Below are 17,801 nucleotides of genomic sequence, written 5' to 3'. Positions count from 1 at the left end.
TTCTACCCACAACCCCTAGCAACCACCGTTCTACTTTTTTTTTTTTTCTAATCTCCCTTTTTCCCCTACACCACTGTTTCTTGTAACCACTATTCTCCCCTCTGCTACTATGAGCTCAGCTTTTTTGGTCACAAATATCAGGGTTTCCTCCCTTTCTAAGACAAAATAATATATCATGTATTATATCTATATTACATCAAAATATAATATAATGTTATATACCACATTTTCTTTATCCATTCATCCACTGACATTTAAGTTATTTCCATATCTTGGCTATCATGAACAATGCTACAATGAACATGGGGTATCTCTTCAAGATACTGATTTCATTTTCTTTAGATATATACCCAGAAGTGGTATTGCTGAATCATATGGTAGTTCTATTTTTAGTTTCTTGAGGAACCTTCTTATTGTTTTATATAATAACTTTAGCAATTTACAGTCCTACCAACAGTGTACGAGGGTTCTCTTTTCTCCACATCCTTGCCAACACTTGTTAGCTTTTGACTTTTTTATAGTAGCCATTCTAACCGGTGTGAGGATATCTCATTGTGGTTTGATTCATATTTCCCTGCTGATAAGTGATGCTGGGAATCTTTTCATATTCCTTTTGGAAAGAGTATGGTGCTGACATAAAACTAGACACTTAGATCAATGGAACAGAATAGAGAACTTAGAAATAAATCCGTGCTTATGTGGTCAACTAATTTTTGACAAAGGCGCCAAGAATAAACGATGGAGAATGGATAGTCTCCTTAATAAATGGTGTTAGGAAAATGGATTTCCACATGGAAAAGAATGAAATTAGACTCTCAGAATGATAACAAAAAACAACTGAAAATGGATTAAAGACTTAAGGGCAAGATCTGAAACCATCAAACTTCTAGAAGAATATATAGGGAAAAATTTCCTTGGCATTGGTGTTGGCAATAATAGTATGGATCTGACACCAAAGCACAGAAAACAAGAGCGAAAATAAACAAGTGGAATGCATTAAACTAAGAAGCTTCTGAACAGCAAAGGAAACCATCAACAAAATGCAAAGCAAATTAAGAATGAGAGAAAATATTTACAAACCATATATGTGATAAGGGGCTCATATCCAAAGTATATAAGGAACTCTTACAACTCAATAGCAAAAAAACAAAAATAAAACAAAACAAACGACAAATAATCTGATTTTCAAATGGGCAAAGGACCTGAATAGTATTTTCTTTATTTTGTTGCTCAGATTGTTCCAGCTTTGGCCATCAGGAGCTCTTTCAGTTGTCTCCTATGTCCTTCATTAAACATCAATGTGGAGTTTTAAATTTTTGTTTTATTTTCTGTTTTTTCCTTTGTTCCTTTGTTTTGTCTTTTGAGCATTTCCATCCTTTCTGGTGCTACAAGGTGCTCCAGGCACATCTTGTATATTCCTGCCCCCGTTCTAGAGTCAATAATTTCTTCAAGGAGCCCTTGTTGATTTTTCTGGATAATAGTATTAGAAACTAAGATATAGGTACTTGGTGTGCTCATTACTACTAGTTTATTATTTCTTTTTGGCCCTCTCGGCTGACAAAGGAAATATATGTGTGTATACCAACCCATATGTACGTACATGTGTGTGTGCATTTTTATAAGTAACCATCTATATTTATAGAGTATTAAGCTAAACATAGTTCATATTAAGGCCTCCAACTGTAATCCATTATCACACTAGCCTCTTCCCCTTTCTCATCTGTAAATTCTGACTCCAGCAGTGAGAAACCTCATGCCCACCATCCATTTCTTAGTTGCTCATTTCCAGTTTACATTTATAGCAGAATCAGAATTGTTAACCTGAAACCCCATACTTCCAGTGTAAGTATCCTTATCAACTATATCGCAGTGCTTAAGAGCAGTTCCTTTGCCTTTAAAAGTCCTACAGATTTCTCTCATCTCCAAAGTTATTTAAGTTAGCGTCTTTTTCTCTCACCCCCTCGGTGAGGTAGTTTCATACATTCGTAACACAGGTTCTATTGTCACAGTGTGTATTCCTTCCTAGGATCCCCCAATTTCCGAATTTTTAAAAATTTTGCATACATTGTTTCACTTTTTGTACTATAAAATTCTACTGGTTTTGACAAATACATAATGATATATATCCACTATTACATTATCATACAGAGTATTTTCACCAACCTAAAAAAGAATCTCCTATGCTTCACCTATTCAACCTTTTCCTTTCTCTTGCTGAACCCCTGATCTCTATAGTTTTGCCTTTCTAGAATGTCATATAATTGAAATCATGCAGCATATAGCCTTTCAGACTGGCTTCTTTGACTTAGATATAGGCAATTAAGGTTCACCCATGTCTTTTTGTGGTTTGATGGCTTATTTCTCTTTGTCACTAATATTCTATTTTATGGGAGTACCACAGTTTGTTTATCCATTCACCTATCAAAAGACATCTTGGTTGCTTCCATTTTTGGGCAATTATGAAAAAAGCTTCTATAAATCTTTGTGCGCAGGTTTTTTTTGTGGACTTAGGTTTTTAAATCAGTTAGGTAAAACCCCTATGAGCACAGTTGCTGGAGTGTATGGTAAGACTATGTTTAGCTTTGCCAGAATCAGGTATTCTCTCTTCCAAAGTGTCTGCAGTATTTTGTATTGCCACCAGCAATGAATGAGAGTTTCTGTTGCCTGGCATATTCATCAGCATTTGATATTGACAACTTTATGGATTTTAGCCATTCTAATAGGTTTGTAGAGGTATCTTATTGTTTTAATTTGCAATTCCCTAATGAAGAATGACGTTGAGCATATTTTCATTATACTTATTTGTTATCTATCTTCTTTTGTGAGGTGTCCTGATCTTTTGCTCATTTTTAAATTAAGTTGCTCATTTTCTTATTGTTGAGTTTCTTAAATTCTTTGTATATACTGGGTTGATCAGACATGTGTTTTACAAATATTTTCTCCCAGTCTGTGGCTTAATAGTGTCTTTCACAGAGCACAGGATTTAAATTTTAATGAAGTCCAACTTATTAATGTTTTCTTTGGGCAATCATGGTTTGGTGTTGTATCTGAAAACTCACCAACATGATATGGGATAAAATCAGAGAGGTAAGAAAAGATCATATGTGACTTTGCATGCCAAGGCAATACATTTGGATTTTATTTTGGAGGGTCACAGAAGTCATTAGAGGATTTGAGCAGGAGGGCAACCTGATTTACATTTTTAAAGAGACCACAGCTCTGAAGAGAATTAATTACAGAGGCAGGCACCAGTGAAAATAGGGTCTAGAGTGGTGGTAGATGAGAGCTGCTTTGATTAATGAAATGTGGTAGCGGATACCTGTTGTGATTAGAAAATGTTAATTTCCTTAAAATGCATAAATTTTTTAATTAAAAAAATAAATATTAAAAAATAAAAACTGATCAACAATCCCAAGGTCACTTGGATTTTCTTCTAGGTTACCCTATAGAAATTTTATAATTTTACATTTTACATTTAGGTCCATGATCAATTTTAAGTTAATTTCTATGAAAGGTGTAAGATCTGGGTCTCAATTCATTATTTTTGTATATGAATGTCCAATTGTTCCAACATGACTTGTTGAAAAGATTATCCTTCTCCACTGAAATGCCTTTGCTCCTTTGTCAAAGATCAGTTGACTATGCTTGTGTGGGTCTATTTTTGCTTCTCTGTTCAGTTACATTAAACTGTAGATCTACTCTTTCACCAATATCATGCTGTTTTGATTACTGTGCTTTATAATAAGCCTTAAACTTAGGTAATGTCAGTCCTCTAACTTTGTTCTTCTTCTTTAGTCTTGTGTTGGCTATTTTGAGTCTTTCACCTTTTCATATAAACTTTAGAATCAGTCCGTTGATATTCACAAAACAGCTTGCTAGGATTTTGTTTTGGATTACATTGAGTCTATAGATCAGTTTGGGAGGAATTCACATCTTGACAATATTAAGTCTTTGCATCCATGAACATGGAATATCTTTCCGTTTGTTTAGATCTTTGATCTCTTTCTTCAGATTATTGTAGTTTTCACATATAGATCCTGTACATATTTTATTAGATTTTTACCTAAGTTTCTTTTCTTTCTTTCTTTTTTTTTTGGTAAGTGGCATTATGCTTTTAATATCAAATTCCATGTGCTCACTGCTGGGATATAGGAAAACAATTGACTTCTGTATATTAACCTTGTATCCTGTGATCTTGCTATAATTGCTGTTAGTTCCAGAAGGTTTATTGTTGTTGATTCTTTGGGATTTTCTGTATAGACAATCATGACATCTGGTAAGTGCTCCCATGTGCTGGTACATATTTCCTGCAGATCGATCAGTGAATAATTATTCCCTCCCTTAGCAGGGCCAGCATTAACTCAGTTGGCTTTGCTAAGACTTGAACCAATGGCCAGGAGAGGAGGTGGGGGAGATCTTAAGTTAGATGATAATGCCTTACAAAGCATCTGCTTCAGGTGAATCCTCTTCGTATCTTCAGCCAGTGGGGATGTGGAGACTGATATCTTCTATCCAAGGAGAGTGGCCTGCTTTTGCAAGCTGAGAAAATTCAGAGGACTCTGGAGTTCAGTGTTACCAAGCGCAGACGTGAATATGTTCCCATCCCAAGTTTTGAGGTTCCATTCTTTCCCTGTTAGGGGCCTGCCCTTGGTATAAGAAACATGTGGATGCTATAAATTCAGCTTTCTATAAAGGTTACTATTAGGTCCTAGGCCTGGCGTTTAGCACCATCTGCCCTTTGCAGTTGATGAGGGTGTCTTTAAACACTACTATGGATGCCTTCTGACTTTCACATCACATCTTAAGATAATGAGTGGATGACCTGAGTTTGTCATTTTTTTCTTTTTAAAGCACCAATAGCATCCAGCAACAACTGCCCGAGCCCACTATCCTTATGGTTACCACTTCCTCCATATACCTCAAATGTCAAAGATATTGCACAAGCCAGTGCATCACCTTCCATTGGATCTTGCCTCAATGCACCATAAAAGATAGTGCAACATGCCAAGAGCTCCCAAAACCAGTGAAGGGAGTTTTGTTTCCTTCCAGCCAGCAAGCAAACCAACTCCACAATTCCACCACCAGAATCAGCTTCCTGGAACCACAGCTGATATCATCTCCCACCCTGAGATGAGGATTTATTTGCAAGTAATTTATTAGGGTTGTGTTTCTAGCGGAAACTAGTCAGGGAGTAGGAGAAGCAGGACTGTGAAGAAGGAGCCATGTGGGTGTGGTTTCAGGCAAAGATGGATGGGGGAGGGAAGCATCCATCTGCCCCTACAGGAGAACTCTAGAATGTAGAACAAGTCTCAGAGCTGTGTTGGCAGGAGGCAAGAGAGCTGGGCTGCTGTGCTCTTGCACGTATAAATCACTGGTTGAGGGCCACTCCAGGGAGACATACGATGCCAGGTACCTCAGGCTTTCTGCCTGTGAGGACGGAGCAGATTAGGTTGCTCAAGGGCAGTCATCTGAAGAAGCACCGCCATGTGACCAAATGGAGACAGAACCATACCAAAGCCCACGTGGTGCTGAATAACTCCATGAGGATGAGGTCAGTAAAATCCAGATGTGAAACACTCTGTATGACAGATAATAATATACTTTCTTCAGTTAAAAACTTCAAAGGAGGCAAAAAAAAATGGACAGGGAATCTATACATGAAAATAAGAGATAGATTAACCAATAACAATGTACCTACCTTGTTTTGATCTCAATTCAAATAAATTGTTAGAAAAATAATGACTTTTATGAGATCATTGGAAATGTGAACACTGAGTGGACATTGCATAATAAAAAATATTTTTGGTATTTTTAAGGTGTGATAATATTTACTATAACTTCGGAGGGGAAAAAAAAGAGTCTTAATTTGGACATATCTATAGATAAAGTGACATGAGTCTGGAGTTTGCTTTAAAAAAATACTGAAGGGGGACAGTGAATGGGCATATAAATGAAATGAAATTGCCCATAATTTGATAATTATTAAAGCTGGGTGATATACATGACATTCTTTTTACCATTCTGTCCACTTTTGTATATGTTTAAAATTTCCCATAAAATAGTAAAAAATACATTTAAAAATGCTAATATATACAATATAGAAATTGTATCCTTTGTAACTAAACATAGAGTAAAAAAATTAGATTTTTAACTTGAAATGTAAAGAGCAGAGCAGAACTTTTGAAATATTTTATAGAGATGTCTTCGCTTGGTTTCCCCCAAAGAAACACAGTATGAGATAAGTAGTTTTTCTGATAAGTGACCCCAAGAAGCAGAAGTCAGGGGCACTAGAAAGAGTAAAACAAGACAGGAAAGAAAGTAAGTCCAAGGGTGTGTCGTTGAGCTGGGTGTTACTGTAGGTACCCACTCAGGAGCTTCTAAGGACTGTGTAGAACGTGGGTCAGAATGGTCCATCTAAGATAGGAAAGGATGTTATCTCTCCTTGGACTCCTGTCTCCTAGTGAGCGGTTGCCGTAGGGGGTGCTAACTCCCTCAGGTTTCCACACTGTTCTTGCACCCACATGATGGGGCAGGCTCCTGTCACTATGCCCTGGGAGAGAAGGAAGAGATCCCTGGTGTGGCTGAAGTGAAGTGCTGTCATACTACCTCTGAGCATATGCAGTTGGCACAGTTACACACCCCTAGGCAAAAAAGGGGGTCAGGAAAATGGGAAATGGCACATAGAAGGTGTCAGACAGTAAGAATGTAAAAAGTCTGACGGGAGACACTTGGAGACCTTATGGTCAGAGCAGTCTCCCTACTGCAGCTGCATCTTTCCCCAACCCCACTAAAATTATCGCTTCATATAAAGTCTCCCCTTACTAAAAAAAAATACATATAATAAAGTTTGACAGCAACTGAATTATTTTCCTAGTAATTTCCCTTTTTCATTTGAAGTTAAATTTGTTATAAATTTGTTTTTCTTTGCAGTTTCTGCTGTAACTATAGTCATGATCCCCTTTTTTTAATTCCCAGTATTATTTTTTGACTTTTTTACCCAGGTAAATATTGTCAGTCTTAACTAATTTTTTTCATCTGTTCAAATAAGCCATTTGCCTCTGTTGATTCCCCTCTGTTGTATCTTCTTTTCTAAATTTATATATATTTTTTATAAAGCAGGTTCTTCTTTTTTTGGAATTTTTCAATTTTATTTTATTTGTTCTTTTATACAGCAGGTTCTTATTAGTTATCCATTTTATACATATTAGTGTATATACGTCAATCACAATCTCCCAATTCATCCCACTGCCACCACCCGCACGCCCCCTACACTTTCACCCTTTGGTGTCCATATGTTTTTTCTGTACATCTGTGCTTCTATTTCTCCCTTGCAAACCAGTTCATCTGTACCATTTGTCTAGATTCCACATATATGTGTTAATATACGATATTTGTTTTTCTCTTTCTGACTTACTTCACTGTGTATGACAGTCTCTAGATTCATCCACGTCTCTACAAATGACACAATTTCGTTCCTTTTATGGCTGAGTAATATTCCATTGTATATATGTACCACATCTTCTTTATCCATTTGTCTGTTGATGGGCAGTTAGGTTGCTTCCATGACCTGGATATTGTAAATAGTGCTGCAATGAACATTGGGGTGCATGTATCTTTCGACTTATGATTTTCTCCAGATAGGAGTGGGACTGCAGAATCATATGGTAATTCTATTTTTAGTTTTTTAAGGAACCTCCATACTGTTCTCCATAACGGCTGTATTAATTTACGTTCCCACCAACAGTGCAAGAGGGTTCCCTTTTGCCCACACCCTCTCCAGCATTTGTTGTTTGTAGATTTTTTGATGATGCCCATTCTAACCAGTTTGAAGTGATACCTCATTATAGTTTTGATTTTCATTTCTCTAATAATTAGTGATGTTGAGCAGCTTTTCATGTGTCTCTTGGCCATCTGTATATCTTCTTTGGATAAATGTCTATTTGGGTCTTCTGCCCATTTTTGGATTGGGTTGTTTGGTTTTTTTAATATTGAGCTGCATGAGCTGTTTATATATTTTGGAGATTAATCCTTTGTGCATTGATTCATTTGCAAATATTTTCTCCCATTCTGAGGGCTGGTTTTTTTTCTTGTTTGTACTTTCCTTTGCTGTGCAAAAGCTTTTAAGTTTCATTAGGTCCCATTTGTTTATTTTTATTTCCACTACTCTAGGAGGTGGATCACAAAAGATCTTTCTGTGATTTATGTCAAAGAGTGTTCTTCCTATCCTCTAAGAGTTTTATAGTATACAGTCTTACACATTTAGGTCTATAATCTATTTGGAGTTTATATTTATGTATGGTGTTAGGGAGTGTACTAATTTCATTCTTTTGCATGTAGCTGTCCAGGTTTCCCAGCACCACTTATTGAAGAGACTATTTTTTCTCCATTGTATATCCTTGCCTCCTTTGTCACAGATTAATTGACCATAGGTGTGTGGGTTTACCTCTGGGCTTTCTATCCTGTTCCATTGATCTATTTTTCTGTTTTTGTGCTGGTACCATATTGTCTTGATTACTGTAGCTTTATAGTATAGTCTGAAGTCAGGGAGTCTGATTCCTCCTGCTCGTTCTTTATCCCTCAAGATTGCTTTTGCTATTAGGGGTCTTTTATGTCTCCATACAAATTTTAAGATTTTTTTGTTCAAGTTCTGTAAAAAAAGGCCATTGGTGTTTTAATAGGGGTTGCATTGAATCTATAGAGTGCTATGGGTAGTGTAGCCATTTTCACAATATTGATTCTTCCAATCCAAGAACACGGTATATCTCTCCATCTGTTTGTGTTATCTTTGATTTCTTTCATCAGTGTCTTATAATTTTCTGAGTCCAGGTCTTTTACCTCCTTAGGTGGGTTTATTCCTAGGTATTTTATTCTTTTTGTTGCAGTGGTGAATGGGATTGTTTCCTTAATTTCACTTTCTGATCATTCATTGTTAGTGTATAGAAATGCAAGAGATTTCTGTGCATTAATTTTGAATCCTGCAACTTTACCAGATTCATTGATTAGCTCTAGTAGTTTTCTGGTGACATCTTTAGGATTATCTATGTATAGTATCATATCATCTGCAAACAGTGACAGTTTTACTTCTTCTTTTCCAGTTTGTATTCCTTTTATTTCTTTTTCTTCTCTGATTGCCATGGCTAAGACTTCAAAAACTATGTTGAATAATAGTGGTGAGAGTGGACAACCTTGTCCTCTTTCTGGTCTTAGAGGAAATGCTTTCAGTTTTTCACCATTGAGAACAATGTTTGCTGTGGTTTTGTCATATATGGCCTTTATTATGTTGAAAGTTCCCTCCGTGCCACTTTCTGGAGAGTTTTTGTCATAAATGGGTGTTGAATTTTGTCAAAAGCTTTTTCTGCATCTATTGAGACGATCATATGATTTTCATTCTTCAGTTTTTCAATATGGTGTATCACAGGGATTGATTTGCATACATTGAAGAATTCTTGCATCCCTGGGATAAACCCCACTTGATCATGGTGGATGATCATTTTAATGTGCTGTTGTATTCTGTTTGCTCGTATTTTGTGAGGATTTTTTTGTCTATGTTCATCAGTGATAATGGTCTGTAATTTTCTTTTTTGTTTGTAGTATCTCTGTCTGGTTTTGGTATCAGGGTGATTTTGGCCTTCTAGAATGAGTTTGGGAGTGTTCCTTCCTCTACAATTTTTTGGAAGAGTTTGAGAAGGATGAGAGTTAGCTCTTCCCTAAATGTTTGATAGAATTCACCTGTGAAGCCATCTGGTCCTGGACTTTTGTTTGTTGGAAGATTTTTAATCACAGTTTCAATTTCATTACTTGTGACTTGTCTGTTCATATTTTCTATTTCTTCCTGGTTCAGTCTTGGAAGGTTATACCTTTCTAAGAATTTGTCCATTTCTTCCAGGTTGTCCATTTTATTGGCATAGAGTTGCTTGTAGTAGTCTCTTAGGATGCTCTGTGTTTCTGCAGTATCCATTGTAACTTCTCCTTTTTCATTTCTAATTTTATTGATTTGAGTCCTCTCCCTCTTTTTCTTGATTAGTCTGGCTAAAAGTTTATCAACTTTGTTTATCTTCTCAAAGAACCAGCTTTTAGTTTTATTGACCTTTGCTATTGTTTTCTGTTTCTATTTCATTTATTTCTGTTCTGATCTTTATGATTTTTTTCCTTCAGCGAACTTTATGTTTTGTTTGTTCTTCTTTCCCTAGTTCCTTTAGGTATAAAGTTAGATTGTTTATTTGAGATTTTTTTTTTTTTGTTTCTTGAATTAGGATAGTATTGCTATAAACTTCCCTCTTAGAACTGCTTTTGCTGTGTTCCATAGGTTTTGAATCATGGTGTTTTCATTGTCATTTGTCTCTAGGTGTTTTTTGATTTCCACTTTGATTTATTCAGGGATCTCTTGGTTATTTAGTAATGTATTGCTTAGTCTCCATGTTTTTGTGTTTTTTATGTTTTTTTCCCTGTAATTTATTTTTAATCTCATAGCGTTGTGGTCAGAAAAGATGCTTGATATGATTTCAATTTTCTTAAATTTACTGAGGATTGATTTGTGAACCAAGATGAGATCTATCCTGGAGAATGTTCTGTGTGCACTTGTGAAGAAAGTGCAATCTGCTGTTTTTGGATGGAATGTCCTATAAATATCAATTAAATCTATCTGGTCTATTGTGTCATTTAAAGCTTGTGTTTCCTTATTAATTCTCTGTTTGGATGATCTGTCCATTGATGTGAGGTGTTAAAGTGCCCCACTATTATTGTGTCACTGTTGATTTCCTCTTTTATAGCTGTTCGCAGTTGCTTTATGTATTGAGACGCTCCTATGTTGGGTGCATATATATTTATAATTGTTATATCTTCTTCTTGGATTGATCCCTTGATCATTATGTAGTTTCCTTCCTTGTCTCTTGTAACATTCTTTATTTTAAAGTCTATTTTATCTGATATGAGTATAGCTACTCCAGCTTTCTTTTGATTTCCATTTGCATGGAATATCTTTTTCCATCCCCTCATTTTCAGTCTGTATGTGTCCCTAGGTCTGAAGTGGGTCTCTTGTAGACAGCATATATATGGGTCTTGTTTTTGTTTTTTTTCGGTATGCGGGCCTCTCACTGTTGTGGCCTCTCCCATTGTGGAGCACAGGTTCTGGACGCACAGGCTCAGCGGCCATGGCCCACGGGCCCAGCTGCTCTTCCCGAATCAGGGCATGAACCCGTGTCCCCTGCATCAGCAGGTGGACTCCCAACCACTGTGCCACCAGGGAAGCCCTGGGTCTTGTTTTTGTACCCGTTCATTGAGCCTGTGTCTTTTGGTTGGAGCCTTTAATCCATTAACATTTAAGGTAATTATTGATATGTACGTTCCTATGACCATTTTCTTAATTGTTTTGGGTTTGCTTTCGTAGGTCCTTTTATTCTTTTGTGTTTCCCAGTTAGAGAAGTTCCTTTAAGATTTGTTGTAGAACTGGTTTGGTGGTGCTGAATTCTCTTAGCTTTTGCTTGTCTGTAAAGCTTTTGATTTCTCCATCGAATCTGAATGAGATCCTTGCCGGGTAGAGTGATCTTGGTTGTAGGTTCTTCCCTTTCATCACTTTAAATATATCATGCCACTCCCTTCTGGCTTGCAGAGTTTCTGCTGAGAAATTAGCTGTTAACATTATGGGAGGTCCCTTGTATATTATTTGTTGTTTTTCCCTTGCTGCTTTCAATAATTTTTCTTTGTCTTTAATTTTCGTCAGTTTGATTACTATGTGTTTCAGTGTGTTTCTCCTTGGCTTTATCCTGCATGGACTCTCTGCACGTCCTGGACTTGGGAGACTATTTCCTTTCCGATGTTAGGGAAGTTTTTGACTATAATCTCTTCAAATATTTTCTCAGGTCCTTTTTCTCTCTCCTCCCTCTGGGATCCCATAATGCAATTGTTTGTGCATTTAATGATGTTTCAGAGATCTCTTAGGCTGTCTTCATTTCTTTTCATTCTTTTTTCTTTATACTGTTCTGCAGCAGTGAATTCCACCATTCTGTTTTCCAGGTCACTTATCCGTTCTTCTGCCTCAGTTATTTGGCCATTGATTCCTTCTAGTGTATTTTTCATTTCAGTTATTGTATTGCTCATCTCTGTTTCTTTGTTCTTTAATTCTTCTAGATCTTTGTTAAACATTTCTTGCATCTTCTCGATATTTTCCTCCAGTCTTTTTCTGAGGTCCTGGATCATCTTCACTATCATTATTCTGAATTCTTTTTCTGGGAGGTTGCCTGTCTCCACTTCATTTAATTGTTTTTCTGGGGTTTTATCTTGTTCCTTCATCTGGTACATAGCCCTTTGCCTTTTCATCTTGTCTGTCTTTCTGTGAATGTGGTTTTTGTTCCACAGGCTGCAGGATTGTTGTTCTTCTTGCTTCTGCTGTCTGCCTTCTGGTGGATGAGGCTATCTAAGAGCCTCGTGCAAGTTTCCTGATGGGAGGGACTGGTGGTGGGTAGAGCTGGCTGTTGCTCTGGTGGGCAGAGCTCAGTAAAACTACTCCACTTGTGTGCTGATGGGTCGGGCTGGGTCCCCTCCCTGTTGGTTGTTTGGCCTGAGGCGACCCAACACTGCAGCCTACCCGGGCTCTTTGGTGGGGCTAATGTCGGACTCTGGGAAGGCTCATGCCCAGGAGTACTTCCCAGAACTTCTGCTGCCAGTGTCCTTGTCCTCACTGTGAGACACAGCCACTCGCCACCTCTGCAGGAGGCCCTCCAACACAAGCAGTTAGGTCTGGTTCAGTCTCCTATGGGGTCACTGCTCCTTCCCCTGCCTTCCGATGCGCACACCACTTTGTATGTGCCCTCCAAGAGTTGAGTCTCTGTTTCCCCTATTCCCGTCAAACACCTGCAATCAAAGCCCGCTAGCCTTCAAAGCCTGATTCTCTAGGAATTCCTCCTCCTGTTGCTGGCCCCCCAGGTTGGAAGCCTGACGTGAAGCTCAGAACCTTCACTCCAGTGGGTGGACTTCTGTGGTATAAGTGTTCTCCAGTTTGTGAGTCACCCACACAGCAGTTATGGGATTTGATTTTATTGTGATTGTGCCCCTCCTACCATCTCATTGTGGCTTCTCCTTTGTCTTTGGATGTGGGGTATCTTTTTTGGTGAGTTTCAGTGTGTCCTTGTCGATGATTGTTCAGCAGTTAGTTGTGATTCCAGTGCTCTCGCAAGAGGGAGTTAGAGCACGTCCTTCTACTCTGCCATCTTGAAACAATCTCCTCCCATGAGTTTTTGTATGCATTGTTTGTGTTACTGTTTAGTTTTAAGCATTTTCTAATTTCCTCCTGAATGTCATGTCTAGTAGTAGATGTTATTGTAATGCCACAATATCTCATACAGGAAAGCCAACCTTGGCTCTTACCCCTCAGAGATAAACATTTGGACCAATCTACTAGGTAATAATAATAATAACTATTGTTATTTAGGTAACAAATAAACAGATGAGGCACCATTATGGAGGTTCAAAAGATACATGCTAGAGTCAGACCCCCGCTGCCCCCCTCCTAATTCCATCACATTAGGGGCCAGGACCTGAATTTGGGGCAGAAACAAACATTCAGTCTATGCCAATGGTTAAAATGCACTGACTTTTCAGCATTGGTTTAGTTATGAAAGAATATTTGGAAAGTACTTGGCACTAGCCATCTAGCACACAGCCAGAGCTTGGCAAATGAAACACTGTGCATTTGGGATTTCAGAAGCTTCTTCTGTTTTCCTTGTTGCCTTTTATTCACTTCCCTAACTGACCCATTAAAATAAGCTTGATTTCTTTCTTATGTGCCAGGCAATGTTCAAAGCATTTTGCATTCTTGAAGCCATTTAATCCTTAAAACATGAAACATAGTAAAGGAGACATAAGTATCAGGAATTCCTGGCTGATTTTGATTAACCAATCAGCCAAAGCAAACTTGGGGAGTGAGGAAGCCTTCCCAAAAGGATTACAATGATTGGCTCTTGGCTTACATGATTTTAGAATATTCCTAGCACAAAGGAATAAGTGTACAATCCAAGCATGAAGAAACTACCATGGGTGGCCCATCATGGTACAGGCTAGCCAAGAGGAAGGGCATCCAAGTTGGACTGTCTTCCAAAGTGTCTGTGGTCTCTCACCACCCTCTAGTGTCATGATGCAGAAGTGCAAGACTGGAAGAGAAGGGCTCCACCCAAGGAAGCTCCAAAAAGCAAAGCTTGAGTATCCATGTAAGACACCTCCAAAGAAATGGTGATGAACAGGACAGTTTGTGAGAGAGCAGGCGCATAAGACAAATGCACTGATGACTCTACTAACAATAACCTCCACCATTTATTTAGCACTGGCTCTATATCAGTCACAGCATGAAAAGTTTTACATGCATGATCTCATCTTCCTGGCACAACAACACCATGATGTAGGTGTGATTAGCCTCCTTACCTCAGAGTCAAGGAGACTGAGGTTCAGAGAGGAGAATTCATGCACGCAAGGTCACTCAGCTAGTCACTGAAACTCAAACGTGTGTATGTCTGAACCCAGAGAGCAGGTAATGCTTTGGAGAATAAGTGATGGGAAATCTCATGAGGGTTAGTGGACTGTCTAAAGGAGATGGACTTCCTGAAGGAGATGACATACAATCTGGGCTTTGAAGAATGAACACCAAGGAAGGGATCCCAAAAGGGGATGGACCAGGGTCCAGAGGAAACGACCTGAATGAAGGCATAGCCTGAGAAAACACTGTGGGTGTGAATGGAATGAGTGGTTCAGGTTGGCTGCAGCGTAGGAAGCAGAGGGAAAAAAATGGAAATGCCGGCTGCCTTTGTTACTATATTCTGTGTTCTTCCCACTGTGTTCTTAAATCCCCTGCGATAGACACAAGGCAGCTGAAAATGAAATAAGAGGTGTTGTTTCCAACCCATGTGGAAAGACAGAACCCACCAGCCCTGTGTGACTCTTACTGATCAGCAGCGATGCCCCAGAGCAGCCAGGCACTCTGAGGGGCAGAAGTGGGAGGACCAGGTGAAGGCCAAGTTAACAAGTCCAGTAGGGTTAGTGTGAGATGGCAGTTCCACCTGGGAGAAGGAGAGTAGGAGAGGATTCGTTTTGCAAGAGGCCACTTGGTAGAGTGACACTCTCCTCTGGACCTCAAATGACAGTGTGTGGTCTACCAAGGTCAAATGTAGTCGGGTGGACAAAGAACACACTTTTAAAACAGGACACTTTTCCAGAAAAGCCATGACATACAATACAATGCAAAGGGACTACACTTGGCATTAGTAATTGTATCATCGTTACCTTACTAAAGGTTGGTTTCCTCCTGACAAAATTTAAAATAAAAATTTAGAATAGAAATATGCTCTCTGGGTTCTGATTAGGATCCAAGATAAGGGAGAAGACAGAAGCCTCGACTCATGCCTTGGCTCAGCCCAGGTTCTAAGAGCAGTCAGGGTGAGGTTTCTCAAGCAAACCTTAGATCAAGTCACTACCAGCCCAGACCCTTCCATAGCCCCCAAACCCCATGGAAATCAGTCCCTGCTTGACTCCCTGAACTCACCCGCTCCTGGTCCCCCAGGATCTAGTCATATGATGCTCACTGGACACATCAAGACCATCCCCATTGCAGGGCCTTTGCACTTGCTCTTGCTCAGCCTCTATCCACAGACCTTTGTATGATCACCTTGCCATCCTCCAGACCCAGCTCCGATGTCTCTGCCTCAAAGAAGCCTTTCCTATCCACCCTAGTTAAACATGACCATGTTGTAGTTCCTCCACAGCCCCCATGACTTACCTGACACTCTTTATTAGGTTGGCCAAAAAGTTTGTTCAGGTTTTTCATAAGATGTCACGGAAAAGCCCGAACGAACTTTTTGGCCAACCCCAATACTTGTTTCTTGGTTGTATATGTACTTATCACCTCTCGTTCCCTATGAGGATGTAAGCTCCTAGGGAGAAGAGCTTGTGTGGGCCTCGCTGTGCTCTGTGTTCTCTCTGCCTAGATGGTGGCCAGGGCATGGTAGGCACTCAATGATCATGTGTTGCTATGGACACAGTGGCTCTCTGTAGACCAAGATTTCCACATGTGGGGTGTTGTTATTGATTCCCACCCTTCTCCACTGGATCAGGCCTCACAAAGACCCTGAGGTGTAATAAAAACAAGACCCTATCCCACAGCCCATGAACCTAGAAATTGGTCAGTGCCTTGAGCCAGCTCCTGGACTCACCCTCCAGATGCCCAATCCTCAGGCTCTTTTGGACTTTCCTTAGAATAATAGTGGTATATGGTGGGATGGTTTGGGTAGGAGTAGAGGGGAATAGGTGAAGAAGGAAGATTTCTCTGAGCCAGAAGGATGGGTAAAGTTATCTCCCAAACCAGAAAAGCTCTAGGAGAAAAAGGAGGAAGTCCTTGACCTCAGATTGCCATGAGAGCATTGAGGAGACAACACAGAGCATGGTCTGCCTCCTAGGAAGCCTTCAGCTGTGCCTCCCAGCTGGTTTATGTCCTCCTCTACCTGCTACAACAACCTCCAAATAACTCCACCAAAGCACTCACCATATACTACTGAAGTCATTTATATAGCCTGCTACCTGCTCTAGGTTCTGGGGACTTATAGAACAGAAACTATGTCTTATTTACCTCTGAATCCTCAGTCCCTGGAACACAGTAGGTACTCACTAACTGTGGGGTGAATATATTTTGGGGTGTGCCTGAGTGAGTTCTCTATTTCTATACCACTCTTGAGGTGGACTTTCCATGGAAGCAGCCACTCATTGTTGCCCATCCAAGACCACACCTCAGCATAGACCCATGGGCTGTGAGGACAAATTCCCAAACAGCCTCACAACAAAAGGAGGAGCCTAGAGGCAAATCTGGGATTTGCATCACGAAGATACCATTCTACTGATACCCTTCCTCGAAAAGAAACAGACATATTTGTAAACATGAAAGATCTCCACACACCTAAGTCTGCAAGTATGCTTGTGGGGGGTTGGAGTACACGTGTGCAGGCACATGTGTGCTCAGGCATCTCTTTCGGGATAGAGGGTGAAGAAGCTCTTGTCTGCATGACTGTATCCCTCAGCTCAGCCACCCATAACCTTCTGTTTGGACCAGTCATTCAACAAATATTTATTGTTTAGCTCCACATTCATTTGAGTTTGCTAGTAGGCAATCTTATCCCTTAAGACTACTATTTAATATTCCCCAAATCAAAAACTACCTCTACCATGAGTCTCCTCCATGACACAGCATGACTTCAATTCCTGGAATATTTACTGGGATCTTGTGCCTGGCTCTGTGCTGGTCTTTGGGGAGGACATCTCTGGCTTTGTCCTACAGGTTTGACACTGGGGTTAATACCCAAATACTCAATAACCAAGAAGAACATTCTACACTTCCTAGTAGATGTAGGAAATGCTATGAAAGTGAGAGAGGGTTGTTTCTTTAGAAAAGAGGACATATTTCTTGGGGATGAAAAAGGCTTCATGAAGAAGATACCATTTCAATTTTATACTTCAAGTGTATTTTTTATACTCTATGTGGGAAACTCAAAATATCAGAAGCTACTCATTTAACATGGAGATAGTTGACTTCTCACTACATTTTCTCCGCTCCCTCTGGGTTTGTCTAAGCTTCATTTCCAAGAGCACTAAATTGCTTCTCAAGTTAGCTTTGACCTCCATACCAGACAGTACTTCCATTCTCTCTTTGCTACTACAGCTCTGGGCTCCACTGTCTCTGAGAATCATCAATCACATCCCTGTTGTAACCTCTAAATTTCCACCACTTGCCTCCTTCCCCAGCCTTGGACCACAGTCTGAACTACCCCACC

This window comes from Delphinapterus leucas, chromosome 1 (assembly GCF_059928025.1).
Source record: "Delphinapterus leucas isolate spDelLeu-1000000601 "Yukka" chromosome 1, BTC_Dleu_Yukka2, whole genome shotgun sequence".
In the NCBI taxonomy this organism is placed as follows: domain Eukaryota; kingdom Metazoa; phylum Chordata; class Mammalia; order Artiodactyla; family Monodontidae; genus Delphinapterus; species Delphinapterus leucas.
Note: the sequence above shows the minus strand (reverse complement) of the source record.